A 19373-nucleotide genomic window follows, 5' to 3' on the forward strand; every position below is an offset into this window, starting at 1 on the left:
ATCTCAGTTACATACTTTCAAACTGTCCACAAACAGACCCTGGTTTCAGCAGCTGCTTTGCCCACCACACTCCTATTCGTTCCTACATTGACCAGTGCTTTTGCTACCATCACAAACCCAAAGAGAAAGGGCAGTAAAACTCAAGCCTTACTTACTCCAGATACTTGCTGCAAGTGGGAAGATATCTATGAACATATCCTTTGTGGGCACTTTTTCCTTCCAGCTATGGACTTGTTTATTGAAATTGTTTCTACACAACCTCTGAAAAACTCTGTATTGATTTTAATAGATGTGAGACAATTAATTTGATTAAACACTAGTATGTTTGAGCTAGATTGTATCTTCAGTATCTGCTTTGAACTGAGAGGGATGGAATTAATATTCTAACTTACAGCATGATGTCTGCTAAGTGGCCACTGAGTTCAAGAGGTTTAACTGAGCTTCTTGATTAGTTATTGGCCTGGTAGTATCCAGACAGAGAAGGCAATCGATGGGCAGGAATAGGCAGAATCTTGTGCAATCACTGATGGGAGAACTTGATCTAAGATGTGGATGTTTTTATTGAAAATTTTGACTGAGATCTTAGCAATCTGTATCAACTGAAGAGATGAAGGTGGGTACTACCTATGGCAAGCAGAGTGAAGACCCTTTCCTTGCTCATGTGCCTCTGGTTAGAGGAAAAAAAAAAAAAGGAAAAAAAAGAGTAACCTTGTAAACCACAAGAAACCTCTATTTTCTTCATTGCACAACAAAAAGGTTCAAGGAGGAATCCAGAGAAAGTGAAGGGCAGCCAAGGTGAGACAGACAACAGGAGGTACTTTTCTCAAAACGCGGAATACAACTGCGTAACTAAGAGTCTCAAGACACCAATGTAGATACACTGTTCATTTAAGTAGACTTGCTCAGTTAAGTGAGAACTGTTAGAAGCAGCAGTCAATGGAGGAAAGCTCTGTCCCTAGAGAAAATGAGTAAGCAAAACAGGGAATCAGGAGAAAGGCAGCACGAGCAGCCTTATCTCAGCAAGCAACTAAAGCAGGTGCCAGAAGAGTCCCTTTGAATTCAACGAGATAACCAACATTTTGAACCACTACATATATGCTGTTGAACTGATGCCAATCAAGAGCTGGAAGAAAGAGAGAAAATAAATCCAAATGGAAGAATAGGAATACGAAGGCATAACGTCAAGACAATATAGTCTTCCTTCTTTTCTCTCACTTTTTCTCTCCAGCCTGAATTTTCTGTATAAAGTGTTGTATTTCATTTTCATTACTATTATTTTTAGCTACGTTGGAAGGTCATTCACACCATAATTATCAGCATTGCCTTACTGACTGCAGCTTGCAACTTGGCCTTTGCTGAGCTTTTTCCTACTGAGCTCTTCCCAGTTTTTGTCATTACAGGGCCATCATTAGCTGTGTCCTGTAGTTAACAGAGAAGAAGAAAAGGCTTCTTTAAATTCAGCTGTCTGCTCTTCAGGAAGCTGATGAGTTGTACTGAAAAAAGATGTCAGGGGTTGCTTAGGAATAGAAAGATGACATCCTGCCTGTCATGTGAGGCTTTTTAGATTATTTCCTAGATAAGTACAATAATTGCAGGGAAGCATCTTTGGCGGCTGACTGCCCCCTTGCAATGTATAGGTTAGGCACAAGGAAAAAATGTCAGGCTTTAATTATTGTTCTGCAGTTGATGGCATCTTTTTATGGGGAATTAAAAAGCAATAATATGTAATATTGCTTTACCTACCATCACCTGCAGCTAATGTTATTTTTAAAGCATTTAGTATTGTAAATACATATTTAGAAATTACTGCTGTCTAACCATAAAGGTTCCATTAACAATCAGAAAAATAAAGGTTTCATTAACAATAAAGAAGCAAAGGTACTACTCCTTAAGAAAGAGATTTAGGTTATTAAAAGTCTCATTTTCCCTAAGCCAGAGCATAACACAATACCAAAAGATTAAAGCAGTAAGACCAGCACATACACTTGAGCACGTGGGTGTTTAGAATTTTTTTATAATGAAGATATTTTCATTTAAATTGTGCCTGTGCATCACTTTGTTAGGACTATCTGTCACTACCACAGCCTGCTTCACTATATTTCTTTATCACAGGGCACGAGCACAAAGGACACTGTTACTCCTCAGTCCTGCACTTCTTCACGTGGCCATGCTGTGGCACAGGAGACCAGAAATCACTGTGGTATTGCACTGCTCACTTGGACATTGTGCGAGGCAGGACTTTGCTCAGGGCTGAGGGTGAATGACCATGTACTTTAATGCTAGGACTGTTGCATATCATGACAATGCCCTGAGACGCCTCAGGAAAGTCCTCGCCACCAGCCAATGGACCCAGAGGCTCTGACCCACCACAGCAGCCTGGTTCCAGCCAGGCCACCAGCCAGGTGCCCAGTCCTCTCCAGGAGATGGACAAAGGGGAGCGAGGCCACTGAAGCTGCTGCCCTTCACCTCTCTCTCACTTCCTCCTCATCTATATGCAGCTGAGAGGCAGCATATGTATGGTATGACTTCTCTGTGGCTCCTGTATAAATAATCTGCACCCAGCTGCTGGCACTGAGCCCGTGGCAACACAGCAACTTCTTCTGCAGGCATGCCTGTCTGCCTTGCAGGAGCGAGTGCTTCTGCTAACATGTTTCTTGCTGGTTTAGTGGTACACCCTGACAGTTCTGGCAGGCCTAAAAGGCCTAATGCCCACTCTGGGAAATGGCTGTAATTTCTTTCTTTGACTGGGAATGGATCAAAGTGTACCATGCAGTAGATTTACAAGCTTTTCTTGTACTTGCTCTACTAACCAGGCTCCTGAACTCCACATACCTATTTCAGACCAACACCTCTCTGGCGGTCATTGGTGCTCAATGATACCAGCCTCAGGGCTGATCTTCCTCAGGTATCAGGGGAATGGGAAAAGCTGTTTTATTCAGGTGGGGAAGGACAGTGTGACAGGACTGTGTCCCTTATAGACACTCTGGAGACCACGGAAATACCATGGCTCAACCTCCTGGGGCACTCACAGGGCATCACTGCTGAGGTCCATGTAAATACATAGTTATGAGCCCATCAGGTGTAGCCCATGTTGTTGTACTCCAAGGAATATTTCACCTCACACTCAGATCAGTTCCTCTGCCAGGAACCATTTCCTCCCTCAGGCATTCCCTGGCAGCAGGGAGAAGGGAAAGAGCTGTCAATCTGAGCAAGATACATAATGGCTTTGGCTGAATATTATTTCAGGCTTGCATATTTCCTCAGGGTGAATGAAATGGGTCCAATTTTAGAATTAATTTTTTGTTTTGAAATTGAACTTCCCCTCCCATCTTCCTAACTTTAAGTCCTAGGACAGTCCTAAAGTCTCAAACCAAATTTAAAGGAAAAAAGCTAAAAATGCATTGAACTCTCTTTCATTGCCAACACCACTGCTCCTATCTCCTCCTCCTTTGCTGTTGTTTACCCTGCAAGTTGTTGTTTATTCTGTTCCAAAGACATAAAAAGCACAGCCACACAATTACCTAGTTCAAATTACACTAATGATCACCGTAACACCAGGCACTTATTCATGCTTCTATGATTAAACCCCTCTCTTTGGGTACAACACACACACCCTACACTGTGGAACTTGGGACGATGCCTGCAGAAGGCAAGCACAGAATACACTTACCCTCCAGATGGCGATACATCCATATTTTTCCACATTTTCCCTCTGAATTTGAAACAAAATCTGATGTTTTAGGTTCTGGACAGCAAGAGCTTGTAATTTAAAATTTATATGTAAACATTGCATCTCCTTGCAGTATTTATTTATAGTGACAACTATTCAGTGTATATATATCTATGTATATACATATACTTAAAAACATATGTCTTTATATATATACATAGATACGCACACCTACGTCTCACTGTAGTCATGCAAGCTACGCGTCTGCATTCTGCTCTGCTCTGCCCAGGCAGGACTCCTTTAAAAAAATAGAAAGAAGATGCCCTGTGTTGGGAAGGAAAGGACAGTGATGGCAGCAGTTTAATTTCAAATTAATTGATCTGTCACGATTAATTCCTGACATTGAAACCATTGTGTTTATTCTCAATTGAGTGTCTAATCCAAAGACCACCACAGTCTGTGTCTCAGGGGAGGACTGATTTGGATTTGGTGGAGATGGGTCTCAGGATTTTCGCAATGGAGACTCCCTGGGTGCCCAGGGTGGCTGCAAGTGGCTGGATGCAGGGTGTGATGGTGTGCTCTCTCCTGCTTTCAGTCTGGCCTTTGCCTTGTTCAAACACTGGTCTTTGCACCCAAGGCCTTGCTCAGGCAGATAGTGTCTACAGTACTGGTTACACACAAGCCTTGCTACAGGAGCCATGAGTACTGGTTACACACAAGCCTTGCTACACGAGCCATGAGTACTGGTTACACATGAGCCTTGCTCATGCTGGTAGTGACCGCAATATTGGCTCAAACTGGGTGCCGGAGAGCCTGACAGATGGCCATCTCACTCAGCAGCTGAGGGCCAGTCGAACATGTGCCAAAAGAACAATATGACTATTAGTCCATCATCCCACCCCATAAATAGTGAGCAGGCCAAGAGCCCTTTGAGCTTTTCTGCATGGTAGCTGGCTGCACGACAGGATCTCCCCTTGAGTTGGGATGCCTCTCAAAGTCGCCAATGCTGTAGAGATGTCTTACTCCTTGTGAGAGATTCCTTGCCTCAAAGACGCTTGGTGAGTGATTAACAGCTTGCTAAACTTTGGAAACTTAAGCTTTGTAAGATTATATCTTAGATTGAATGTGCACATATAATCCTCAGACACAAACCATTGACCAAGTCTGGGACTAGGAGTGGATTCAGCTGCACCTAGGCTCCTTACCAAGAGGTGCAAGTTTAGGAAGCAAGGGGGTCCAATCTGAACCTCATGACTCAACTGGAGGATCTCCCCAACATGTTTTACTTTCCCTGTCCTCTATGCAGTAAATAATCAAGTGTACCTTGCCATCTTGGATTGTTTTAAGTGTCTGTGTTATTTACAGTCAAGCTTTGTTAGGTCAGTACTTTATATCAATAAATATATTGCTGCTTCTCTCCTATGAGTGAAGCATATAATTTCATCCTTGACACAGGGCCACATCAACCAATGGGAGGACGAGGTCCTTCTTTTGAGCAGAGATGAGACAAAGAGGTTTCAGAAAGAGGTGAGTCATGGGAAAGACCTACAGAGAAAACAAAGGACCCTGAGCAGAACAGAAGTCTCAAGATGTTTGAGGAAGCACAAAATCTCTTTATCCTGCACACTTATGAAATGGATTAAGATTAAAAAACCAGTTAAACCCAGGCTAATAGCATTCATTTCTTTCCTGAATGCAAACTCTAAGGTTCCTCTAACAGCTCTGTCTGACTTGTAAGGAAAATCATATGCAGAGCAGAATTACATCCACTTCTATCCAGGTTATATGAGTATTTAATTAAGAGCCAAGCACGGGAATGAAGGGTTATATGTCTATTGCCAGTTATAAAAGCAGTCTGACTAAGCCTTCTAGATCTGAACTTAACCCAAATGTATTAGTTTCCAAAACCTCAGAATTGTGCATATTTCTTACGCTAAGCAAGGCCCACCCCCCGTCAGCTGCAGCACTTCATACAAGGCATCGACTTCCACATCTCTACTGAATCTGCTTCAGTCTGCCGTGCATCAGCCCTGCTAGCCCCAAACCCAAAACTTTGTCTTTGCTTTAAGGTAAAGAAAAAATACATATCCATCTAACTTAAATTTGGATCTGAATCTAAGAATATCTTATTGCTGTTCCTAAATTTCCATGGACCTGCTGTTTTGTTGCCAACTTTAAGATCAAAACAAATTGCTGTTTTTATCCTCAGAACTAAACCTCAGTCAGACAATGCCTGTGCTAAGTATTGCCAAAGAGCTGCTTCTGCACCCAACATTAGCCATAATTCACAACTGCTTTCCAGCTCTAACCATGATGATGTTCTTTAGAAATGCCTATTTCAGCTTTGTTTTAATTAAAAATAAGCTTCTGAATCTTTCTCCAGGAATGAAGACAGCATTGGTATACAGACTCATGGACAGGGAGAGCTGAGCTCTATCTATAAGAGCAGGCAGAGCTGGTGAAACAGGGTAAAAGATTTGAGACAAACATCATCTTGGTCAAACAGCTTCAAAAAGTCAGGTTTGTCTTATGTTACATTTTGATTGAGCCATTCTTGGTGCTAGTATCTAGCCAGCTCCAGAGCAGCAGGGCATGGAAGCAGGCTGAAGGGAAATTGAGTTGTGACAACAAATTAAAGGAATGCTCCTCCTTGCCACTTGCTACCTGTAAAACATGAAAGGTGAACTGAAAGCAGGTGCATCACTGCCAGGCTCAAGGAAATGTAAGTTGTTTCTCGATAGTGAGCAGTTTGTCTTGGCTGTACCCACACTGAAGTAGATCAGGAATTTATCTAATGCATTCCAGATTGTTTAACAATGCAAAATACATTGACTGCACTTTAGTTGAGGAAAAATTAATTACTGACAAAGCATTGTTATTATTAGCTTACTACTTGGAATAAACTGAAGTGGCATAGTTAACAGGCTGCATATTTGCCTTAGGATGCCATTTGGAATTTGACGTGCCCTCTGGAAGATTGTCACCATACCACACTGGGGTTTACATTTATTTTTCTGCATCTTAAATGTCTGCAACCCCCTTGGAAATGTTCTGATTCACCGTCCCTCTGGCACTTGCTAGGCGGTGAGCAGCCAATACAACACGAGACACTTTGGGTAGAATATGATGTTTACTTTGATGAATTCATGAATTATACAGCTGACCTAATATCTTTGAATATTAAAAGTGGAATTTCAGCTTGCACACGAACTGTAAATCAATGGTTGAAAAAATAATCCAAAATAGCACCACAGAAACAAGATGAAATGAGTTAATGTATAATTCAAACAGTAGAGCTAGGAGCAACATTTCTATTTTAATACTATGAATGTTTCTAAATCAAAACCAGGTTCTGATGCCTGATTTTTTTTTTATTTGAGCCTATATCTGTGTTGTTGGAGCTATGAACAGTAATTAAAAGCAACAGTGAATTATGAGGCTGTTAAGAGCTGAGATTAAAAATTTAAAAACGGAGGTACTGTGATTTACGTTACTGAGATCCTAAGGCACATTTAAAGTAAACTCATGAGAAACTCATGCTATTTCCATGTCAGCCATTTTATTCAATACAAATTCTATTTGTTGAACTTAGCTTTCAATTTCCAGTTAATATTCAGTTAAAAATGTAGTTTGTAGTTCAGGTCAATATATTAACTTTTAAAAGTCACATTGTTAGTGGTCTTAGTTGAAAAACTAGGTTAGAGTTTGGCTGTCGGCCAGGATTTGATCCCGCTGCAATAAAGGTGATGTGTTTTGTATGGGCTCTCAGAAGTCAGAAGTTATATTTATGAGAAGTAGCATACTCCATCTCCGCAGACCCTTCTGGGAGCCTGGTAGTGCTGACTGATAGTTTTCTGACTGTCATGAAATAAAAATGTATGCAAGAACCGATAAAATGCACTGCCCCATGGAGCTGGCCTTGCTCTTAGGGCTGCAGAGCACTCCCCGCTCCTCCTCCCCAGCCTTTTCTTAGGAGACCATTACTGTAGTATATATATCACATGTATGTATACAATGCAGGGAGTCATTGCTATACTTAATGAACTCTGCTGCTAAGCAAGTTGCTTGATCTGGCTTGGGTTGAGGTCCAGGAGAGAGCATTTACTTTTCGGCACCTAAATGCTCATTTTCCTTCGGTTAATACTTGGGTTAGGATCATAGAATCATAGGATAAGGTTGTGGTTGTAAGGTTTTAACATCTCATGGATAGCATGACAATAGCTTTGAAATGCCCTAAGATTTTGATTCAAGTCCTGCACACAGAGTAAGGGTACTACGCTGTATTAAGCATCTAGCCAGTTATCTCCTACTTATGTTTAATTTTGTAAGCTGCCTTTTTTATTTTTTTAATAATATGGAGAGAACTATAATTATTCTGCTGTTAAATACAGCTGAGATCCTTGAGCTTCCTCTCAAAAAGTAATGAGATTCTGGTGAACAAATTAGAAAGGGTGGTTAATGGATCTCTTTGCATTTATTTATTTTTAATATGTTGTTTTCTTTTAATATCATCATGTGTATCAGTTATGAAGAATGCTCCCCTTTTAAGGTGCATTTAATGACAGGACCTAAAGATAAGCATAATTAAATACCTAATTACTATTGCATAACTGCTTTGAAACCTTACTGTGTTTCAGCTTTCCCATGTAAACCACCTGGAAAAAGCCCTAGATGTAGAGTGAATTTCTTCAGGATCTAAAAGAAGAAGAACTTTAGAGATGAAGTTCCCACTGTATTTCATTATTTTAATTGATGTAATTACTGTAAGAAATACTATCATTAGCCCACTGTCTGTTATTTATTTATAAAAAAATTCAGGTGTAGCACCATGATTTCTTTCTCAGGCCTTTACACCACCCATCATTAAGGAAAGATGATCTGAAGCATGACCGGCAGCATGGAGACATGGGCAATTTCTAAATATCATCCCACTTCATTAGAAAATCACATTTTCTGTTCATTGGTGCAATAGAAAGAAAGTATATATATGTATACATATATATATATTTTATATATATATATATATTTTTTTTTTTCCTGAGAATCTAGAAAATGAACATAAAAACAAATGCATGTCCTCTCCTGGCTAATGTTCAAACCCTGAGGGACAAATCTATAAACTCTTGGAGAGCATTCAGCATCAGAATGATTTAATTCATAGAGACTCCGTTTCTCACTTTTAATGAATTACAAAAAAGATGTTAACAACAGATCTTTGCCCTGTCACTGCTCTCTAGCTGTAGATGGACTCAAGGCATGAAGAAGGGGCCAATGTTCAAATTGCACCAAAATGAACCAAAAATCCATAGCAGCAGAACCCACTGCTCCGCTACCTACTACATTCTCCCTTATCTACAACAACCATAACAACTCCAAGGACCTGGATAAGCAAGCATGGATTGCAAATTGTCACCAGCATAGTCACTTTATTCCCTTTCCTTCTTTCTACTTTAAAACCAAAATCAGGTCAGTCTGCAGCCAGCTGAATAAAAACAAGAGATAACAAGATATAGATAAGGAGATGGCTTCCCAGAGAACAGGATGCATACCATAGCTGATGTTCTGGTATTGGAACTGATTATAGCTTATCAGGAGGATGTATTTACAATCTCATTTTTCATGGAGGGGGCGTTTTATCTCAGACTGCTGTGCAGCTAATGTTTTGAAGTTTTTACATAAACATCTAGTCAAAGGAGAAGCTAACAGGTCAAACCCTTCCTTAGCGCTGAATAGAAAACTGAAGCACAACACCAAGACTGAGGATTAAAATCAATCTAGGTAAGAAATGGGTAAGAAAAAAAAAAAAAGATTAAGACCATGGCTTATACCATATATCTGGCTGCTCGCATGTCATTCAGCTTCTGTCGCCAGGCTCCTTGTGAGGAGGAAATGGGCCCTGCTGGCACAGAGAAACGGCTGGATTTTGTAATACAAAGATATAATTGTTGCAAAGCACTGTTTCTCTTCTTTTAATAAAGCCCTTTAACAAAACTGTGAGTGTTGCTTGTGACATGAAGGACAACCTCCCTATCACTTAGCACTCTGCTTGCCTGTTTACTGTATGGGCAACTACCACTAGGAGTTTCACCGGTAGGTCGTTTGAAGAAAGCAGGACATCTTTGCTACCTGATTGCAAAGATCCCAGTGTTGTGAGGCCAGGATGCACAAAATAAATGCTAATGCAATAACAGAATAAAGTAACAAAACATAGCAGTGCAGTCACAAAATGTTAAGGACAAATACGACAGCCTGAACCACTTCTGATTTCCTGCTCCTGACGGCGCTTAGCTCAGTGAGATGGCCTGGGTGGGACTGACAGCTGTATGTCAGCCAGTAACTAGCAGCTATTCATGAAGTTCATCTTACATCGATTCAAAGTAGTGCAACAACTTATAACCTTTGGTTTTATTTTCCATAACTAAGCCAGAGTCCTGGAGGTTGATCCCCTCAAGTTAGTGGATTAAAATCCTGCTATAGGATTTGCCTAGATCTGTCCTTATGTACAACACCTTATCAACTTTGCTGTGATTCTAGTTGCATACGTGGAGCTGACTGAATGAATTTCTACTGAAAAAATTGAGTTGTGGCTGATAACTTGGAATCAAGGGAAGTGTTTTTTTTTTTTATTAAAAAAAAAAAAAGGAAAGGAGGTTACATGTAGGCAGAGACGTGCCTCTTTTAGTGCATTCAGTGCTTGGAGTTTTTATCCAGAAAATCAGGATTGCAGGATTTGGAGTGCTCAAGCCTTCTTGCCACTGCCTACAAGAAGCTGAATCTCTCAGAAGGTGACAAAACCATAGCTAGAGAGGAAAAAGCAATACTCTGCATAACTTTGCTCAGCTGAGGGGAGCATGAGTACTGTGAGAGTAATCTTCAAAGGACTAAAGCCTGCACCAACTCTGAGGCTGATTATTATTATTTTTATTATAATTTCTAATAACATTACTAGAAAAGTAAATAAACAAAAATGATAATGAGAAATTATAGAAGAGGTTGCAGGGTCCAGAAGGTCCGGGACAGCATGACTGCTGTCATATACGATCTATGCTGCACAGTTTAAAACCACCAGAACTTTTCCAAAAGCATTGATTTGATTACAGTTTCATGTTGCTCACAATACCATACTTTTTTTTTTTTTTTACTTTTTTTTTGAATACTTTGTTTCCTCTAGTTAATTCTCCTCCTTTTCCTGTCCTTAGGTCTTGTTTATTGACAGCATTTGCACTAATCTAATTTGACTCTAAGCTGTTCAGTGTCCAGTCATATTCTCAATTACCTTGCATGACCTGCCCTTGGTCATGCAAAGCATCTTTATAGACCAGTACAACCCCACTGCTGTGCTTTCTTTGCCCATTTCTAATGTGATTTTTTTTCCTGTTTAGAGCACCAGTTCTCCTCCTGAGCAAACCTTAATGGATTTGGTTACAGGCTGCTCCTCACCAGGTGGCTGAGAGCTTTGGAAGTACAGCTTGATAACATTTCCTTGTACTTTCCTGTAGTGTCTCAGAAGAACACAATTACAGAGATGGAGGATTATGTATTTGCTCAAAAATTATTCTTGATAAAGTAAAAATAAGGGCAGATCTTCCAGTTTATTATACTTCAGTTATAAATGAAAGTGCTGTTATCGTGACTTTGTGAACTTTGATCTCCTGCACAAGTGACTTTACTGTTAGTTCCTTTCAGCCATCTGCTTTTAAAGGCACTCTGAGATTATTGGAAAGAGGTTGCTGGATACATGGAAATCCTATTGAAATGTTGACCACACTGCAAACCTCTCTAAATCATGCACATATTAAGTCTGGCACAACCTGTATGCAACGTATTGCCAATCTGCATATCTGGCTGCATCAGCAGCTCCTGCACAGGTGGTTTTGCAGCCTGCTTTCTTTAAGCTAAATGTTAATTGTTATGGAATGGGGATATTTGTCATTGTAACAACTCTTTTAATGATCTGAAGAAGCAACACTGCTATAAATTATTTGATGTAAGGGCAGCTTCCATGGGTAAGTATCCAGATCCTACACTATGCATTCAAGTGAATCTTACAGAATGTGAATCCTCACCAGTTTGAAAAGAAAATCCAGCTGAGGAAGCATGGAAAACGTAGGTCAAGCAGCTTTAGTCTGCAGTCCACTTCATGGTCATTAGCATCGCAGGGATTTTACTTAAAAAGTAGAATTATAGTCATATACGTCATCTGGTTGAGAGTTCAACAGCTAACACCACTCATTTCTATATTTTAGCTACAGATACAGCTGTCTAATATCTAAAGGTAGCTCAAAAATCACTGGAAGTATTTATGTGAAATAGGTAAATCACTTTTAAAAGTAAGGGTTGCAGAATCTAGTCATAAATAGTAAAGACTAACCCAAATGCTATTAGTGGTGTTTTTGTTGTGTTGGAAATGACCACTAAAACAGCATTCATGTCATCAATAGCTAGGTCAGAAAAATCAACACAAGCATAACTATAGATAATTCTCAGTACACTAGATAAATATGTACCTATGCCACTGCTTATCTTTTTTGTTCATGGTCTTCACAAGCCATAGACCCAACATTACAGATGTCCACAAACTCTGTCTTAAGAAGGGTCTATTCCTGACCTGGCAGGTAGTACCTTGAACTGACTGGATCATGTTGAAAGTTACAACTTTGATGTATTATTTTCTCAGTTGCAGCACAGACTATGGAATACAGCTCTACTGAAGTAATAATCATAAAGAACAGTTGCTGCCCTTAATAGATTTGCCACAGTATATGGTAGTGTAACTCACATAAAGATGGAGCTATCAATTAAGACAATGTGTATGTATGCTGGGAATATGCCTTTGGTTTCACTTGTGTTACTTAAGAGAGATGAGGATGGTAAAATAGGGCCCATCTGTCAATGCCTGCTAACTAGAATCCCCTTTTAAGCCAGCTGTCATAAGTGACAAAGCTGAAGGGCAGTGATACCAGGGAAAAAGACTGCAACAGCCATAATTTTTGCTAATATTGCATGTTCAATGAAATGTGGTATGAAATATATTACGCTATGAGCCTAGAAAAAATGTGTGCCCGTTTTCAGAAGTAGAAATACTCAGATCTGTCATTCTTTTATGAAGCTAGCAACTGTTTTTCCCATACCACTTAGATTGATAGTACACAGGGACAGGCTCGGAGCAGTTGGGCGCGTCATGAATTACACCAGCACAATTGTGCACTTCAAAGGAGTGGCTCTTCCTCCTGTGTGACCATGAGAATAATGTGATCTAAACAAGTTAAATTTCATTCTTTTGTGATCACAGCAGTAGATTCCTCCCAAGAATAGTACCCTGTACCTCCATAAAAATCGCCATGGTTACAGTTAATGTTAAAGAATTTTAGCATTAGCAACTGAAATAGGATGAGGGTTGCCTAATATTATTTTCTCCAGAGACAACGGTCATGGTTTCTAGTTGTCTAAATTCATTTGCCACTTCTGACCAGCAGTTTGCTTTACAACTTGTTTAATTAAATGATCCTTGACTAAAGTAATCTTGCTGTATAATAACAAATTAAGACAACAATAATTCTCTCAAGTGAAGTTCAAGACACCTCCACTCGTCAGCAGTGAACGTTTGCCTAAATATGAACAGACTGGTTCTTAGAAATGAAGATGAAACCAGACTATAACTACCATGAAGCAGAAATTAGAAACTAGGTTTCATGTCCAAATATCCTAAAACATGGGGAGAAATTTAATGGTGTTTTTTATTTCCAAGCAGTGAAGGAAACAGGGTAGGAAAGGAAAAAAAAAAAAAAAAGGTGGTTAGAACTGAAGATTTAAGGTGTTACCAAAAGCAGGAAAATTATTGAGGAAAATTCACTCAAGAATATCTGAAAGTGCGGGACTTCTGAAGAAAAGAAGGATGCATAAAATGTTAGCAAAATCAACAAAGAATAACTCTGTCTCTATAAAATACTACTGCAAACTAGAATTTCAGCAAGCCAGAAGCTTTCAGAGCTGGATGCAAGCTCAGTATATCCCACCACTGAGGTCAGGCTTGCCATTCTCTCTCACAGGAGGAAAGAGATATGAACAAAAAGGTGTTTCTCCAGCCAGGAGAAGACACAAGTTCCCCGACATCAACTGGAGCTGTTTGAGACCAGACCACTGCCTTTTCCACACCCTACAACCCCACCGGGCAGCAAGGGAGAAAAAAGAAAATGAATTTTCAGAAGTTTTGATGGGGCTAACACTCTGCTCACCTCCTGAGATTTTCAGCCTCTCAAAGAGCTGGGTAACACCCCAGGGGTTCTGCGTTCCCCTTAATGGAAATGGTCTGGTGAGATTTTGTGTTCCTTTTGGGAAATCTGATACACAGGCATGTTTGAGAATACTATATCTGAAAATACAGAAAACTGTACCTAGCCACTAGGAGTTTTATAGAGATTAATAATCCCTTTAATACAAGGGCCTGTGGCAATTCCCAAAAGCAGGACATTGCACTTCTCTGCTTGCACTCCCAGGCGTGAGCTGGTTAGCTGCATTCGGCACAAATTCTGACAGAAATATCTTTCTCGTCACTTGGTATTTTCAGGCATGGTATGTTCATAGACTCTGCTTGGAGTTTATGGACATAGGTGATAGGATTAGCACCAAGTTGTCATGCTGAGACAAAGAAAAAGAAACCTCAAATTAGTTTAAGGAAAAAAGAAAAAAAATACTGAAGCAGACGTTCCCCTAGCCCACCATCAACCTCCAGTGGTTATAGCAAGCATGCCTGTCCCTACCTTAGCCTCTTTTTTGACAGACTACACAAGCTAAAGCTTATAACAATCTTCATTTCCTGATTGTCTCAGAAACACTTTTCTTCACCCATTTCAGTTTATACCCATCGCTCTAACACAGGTGGTCAGGAGTACATGGCAAGCATCAGTATTTCAAAAGGGCCTTGACAGCAGCACAAATAATTCCCTGTTGCTGGGTGTCCTTCCCCATGTCACGTTCAGAAACACTTAAAGATAAAGCTCAGCCATTTGGGGGAATCTGAAGGTAAACTGCTGATCTCGGCATACATCAACCTGAAGCTATGGAGCATCTGGAGAAAAGGCTGTCAGAGAAAATTGCCTTCAGAAACAGTTTCCAAAGTCACCCCCATAGCTCCGTCTCTGCACTGCTGCAGGTTTCAATTAGGATTTATGTTGCCATGAGGTTTACAGGGTCAAAGTGCTGGGGGTATTAAACTACAAATAGAGACCTAGTACCAACATGTGTCAAAAGCCTTCTCTGCTTAGTTGCAGGGCTTGGATCAATTCTTTCCTCTCACCGCTAGCTGCTACATGCCATGCCAGCCAGGTGTGGGCACGGGGAAGAGGGAGCATGGTATTTGGTCCTCATATGATTGATGACAAATATAATTATCAAAATAATTAAAAAAAAAATCTTTTTCTGAGTAGCTGTCCTATTCTTTCTTTTGCATAGCACCTACTGAGCTGCGATGAGAGCTGTGCTACAGAAACAACATTCTTCAATTGATTTTGCCAGTGTGTTGGTAACAGACTGACTGCAGAGCCTCACCTCCTATAAATCAGTATCTCTGTGGTGACTTCAGGGATTTAAAAAGGACTTAAGCCTGCTGCAAACCTAGATCTAACAGCTTAAATTGAAAAATATAAAATTTAGTTTCATTATATATTTAAATGCTGTTTTAAAATTCACATCTCATCACGCAACAGCACATAACAAGAACTCGGAAGGAAAAACATACTTTCTTTAAAAAAGAAAAAAATGAAAACTAGAATTACTGTTACTGAAAATTATTGATCTGTGGCAGTAGGCACAGCTTCTTTCCCTAGAAAATGTTCTAAAATGTCCTGTGTTATGGTTATGGCATTTCCCCTTCCCCTTTAGTTAGCTGCTCAGTGTCTGGAACATCATGAAATATATGCATTTACAAAATGGCTGTTGCTATGGAGACTTCATATATTTAATTGGAGAAGAAACAGCTGAATAAGCCTTCATTTAAAAGCCCACTAAAGATGCTTTGACAGCTTTAACTCAAGGAATGCTTCCTTCTATTTTTTCTATGCCTTATACTACCTATTTTAGTTTTGTTATATATTCACAAAACAAACTTCCCCACATATTTTTCTATCCTGTTCTATCTGCATTTGAACAGAAAAGGTTTTTAGGAAATCCGACATGAAGACTTTCAGTTGAGATAAGAATGGTGGTCTTTATATAATTCTCATTACAATAGCATTAATAACTGAATGGGATGCATTTTGTGCTTTACCCAGAGAGAGAAATTGGTATCCTGAGCACATACAGCAGGCTTACAACTGCAGGCGAGTCTGTACTCCTCAGCTGTGATCAATTATTCTCCTCTAAAATGTCTTGGACTGATCTGATGAGTTTGGGATGAGGGAAGATGCTGTTTTTTAAAGGTAGCCCAGCAATTACTTCTCATTTACACACAAATAAGGATAGAATAGCTGAGTTGAAGTTAAATGGGGGTTCTTTAAAACACTTAGCCCCAACCTACTTGTGTATGGGGAAGAGAAGACTGTGCACATTTAACTTGTGCAAATCAACCAGAACCATCAGCTATGTTCATGCTCTTAGGAGTTTCTAATTTTTTAAACCCCAAGATAGTTCAACACCCCCCCCCCATCATTTGCATTTACTCCTTTCAGAAGAACATCAAATATATTCCCTAAGTAATCTCAAGAAAATAAAACTATGTTTCTTGCATAGGCTTCACAATAAAGTTCTGTTTCCTGACAACCTCTAGACCTTAGGCTATGTATAGCTCTGCTTCTTCCAGCTGCTTTCCCTACCAGAACAGCTGATAATTGCAACACAGCTGGGCCAGGAGATAAACTTCAGCTCAATAATTGCAGAACTTCATGAAGAGATCTGGTGTGGATTGCAAACCCTCCAACAATTAGCATGGCAAGTTACTCAACCCCTAACTTAGCTTCTGGGTAGATGGCTAATATGGTAAAATTAGTGCTCAGCCATATGGTGAAGCTTGATGGTCATATGTTACACCATATGCTTTAATACTGCTTCTGGACTTCCTTAACAAATTATTACAAAAAGGGATATCTTGCAGTATCTAAACATACAATTAATCAGTGGCCCTGTTGATTGGCCTCACTTCTATTTTCATTTCCTGGATGTTTTTTAATTTCTAATTTTTAAACCACCAACAATTGTAAGGAATAAAATGGTCTTAATTGTTCAAAACATATAGGGACTGAGATTACTGTATCTTGGTGTGCTTACAAATACTCAAAATCAAGCAAACAAACAAACAAAAACCTGAAAGGAATTCACAGGTTTCAGTGAAGCAGAGTATTCACTTGATGGTTCCTGAATGCCTGGGGTACTTCTGAAGTTTGTTCAGTTCCTCTGTGATATTTGAATTTGAACTATTTAGTTGCTCAATGTTTAATGAAGGAAAAATACGTCTTTCTCTGAAGTTTAACTAATGTGTATTCCATATTTTGATTGTATCAGAAGAAGGACCATAGTTCTTAGATGTAATTTTATGTCCTGGAAAAAAAACAACTTTCTTGATGGAGTAAACTACAATTCTAGAATTGATGCCACAAGGTAGATCAAGACACAGCAAGTAATGAAATGAAAAGAGAGCCTTAGAAGACATAGCAAGAATGTAGAAGAAATGATGAAAGCCTTGACACAGCTTTACTCATAAAGGACTTTGCAATGAAGTAAATTTGGTGTTTGCCGTGTTGTATCAGTGACAATGAAACCTGAAATCCTCAGAAAACAAATAGCTATGTAGCTGCAGCAATGGCTGCATCCTACAAGGGCCACTAACAATGATTAAGAAAATCACCACCTGTGAGGTCAGCTCCTCTCATGAGATGTAGGCATATTGATAGATTTGGGAATAGAAGGAAGGGTCCTAATGAAGGATATTGCCCAAGGAAAACCAGACTTGAGGGAGATGTAAGGCATGCTGAGACTTCCAAGTCACAGAAAACGTCTGGAATGGAACAACGTGCTTCTGTGTTTCAAGGATTTTGAGAGCTGCATATATTCGTTGGGAATGTGAGGGCATTGTTGCGCTGAAGACTGCATTAGCGTCTACTGTATTCTCTCTCCACAATGTTAAGAGGGACTTACGCCTTGTATCATCAAGGGAAGTGTCGATGTGCATATGCAGGCACTGGGGTATAGCATGACTAACGTAAATAAACTGTGATTTGAATAAAAAGTATGACTCAGCTATTCTACACAGATTTCTGGAGCGGCTTCATCCAGCTTTCATGAAAGGTCCCCAGCATGCAATTGCGTTTGTTCCTCTCTAAAGGGCTTAAACCGCACTGCGAAAAGACTGGAGATTCACACCATAGTTCTCCACTAATTTCCCTAAGCAGGTGTGCTCCAAACAGGGCTATGGAAAAATGAGAACTTAAAAATGCCTGAATTCTGAGCAGTGTTTCAGGCAGATTTATGGGCAACTAAATACATACATAAAATTCTTGATGGAGCCTTTTTTTTTTAATGGAAAACAAGAAAAATAAATAGCCTATTCTAATATTATGCTAATTCCACAAATATTCAATTTTTCAACTAGTTATACTTTTTGATTTGATAACTCGTCCATCCAAGGGGTGCTGAGGGACAAGAGTCAGTAACATTTGGATCATTTACCCTCTGAAAGTAATCTGCAATTTTGTAGAAAAAAAAGATGAGACCATATGTTCCCCAGCTAGAATTCCTCTCCATGGCCAGTGGCTCTTCATTTTACCCTTTCCCTTGCCCTCTGTGCAGCTGGCACTGGCAGGCAGGTGCTGACCTGGCATTTCCAATTTAATCCCTATACCTAAATATTTGATGTTGATTTGCATTTTAGAATATGCATAACAAAACCTGTACCAATTACGAGAAGGAAAAAGAAAAAAGAAAGATAAAAAGAAAGATAAAAAGAAAGAAAAAGAAAAAAAAGAGGCAAGTAGAAATTCTCAGTTTCAAATAACAATTTCCTTTGTTATATTTCAAATAACAATTTTCCTTTCCAATTAATGAAAATTTTAATGGCATAGAAGACGGCTTTAAAGGACTGCAGTTACAGATCTATTTCCAGATTCCTATTTAAAGCCCCAATTTCAGATGTTAAGTACTTTGCTTTATTTTAACAATTTAGACAGTCCTGCTAGCTCCAAATGAGACTACTTTTGAATTTGTATCCCTGGATGAATCAGGCCCTTAATCTGCATATATTAAACAAATTACATTCTGCATTAGGGAACTCTGAGGACTTGTACAATTATCTCTTGTGGCAATATTTGAGTTAAGTTAATGTCAATGAAACCCATAGCTTAATACATGTGTAAAAGACAGAGCTTCATGATTCATGCAGCACAGCACAAAGATGTGTTTCTGTAGCAACAGAAATTAATTTAAGCTGCAGATGTGATAATATCCTGGAATAAGCATTTCTCAAAGATTATTAATCAATGTAAGTGTGATGTCCATTTCATCTGGTTTTCCTGCAAATTTGCTATTAGTAATTAGCTTTAATAGTTTCACAGTTTTTCACATCACTGAACAAAATGAATTTTAATGAACTGTATTTTAATTGTATTGGTAATTTAAAATGCTTTCAAAAGGCCTTTTGTAATACGTGAATAGAAAAGGTGCATTTTTTTGGCAGGGTGCAAAAAAAATAATAAATCATACAAGTTCTAGAATAATT

The sequence above is a fragment of the Cygnus olor genome, chromosome 9 (genome assembly GCF_009769625.2).
Source record: "Cygnus olor isolate bCygOlo1 chromosome 9, bCygOlo1.pri.v2, whole genome shotgun sequence".
In the NCBI taxonomy this organism is placed as follows: domain Eukaryota; kingdom Metazoa; phylum Chordata; class Aves; order Anseriformes; family Anatidae; genus Cygnus; species Cygnus olor.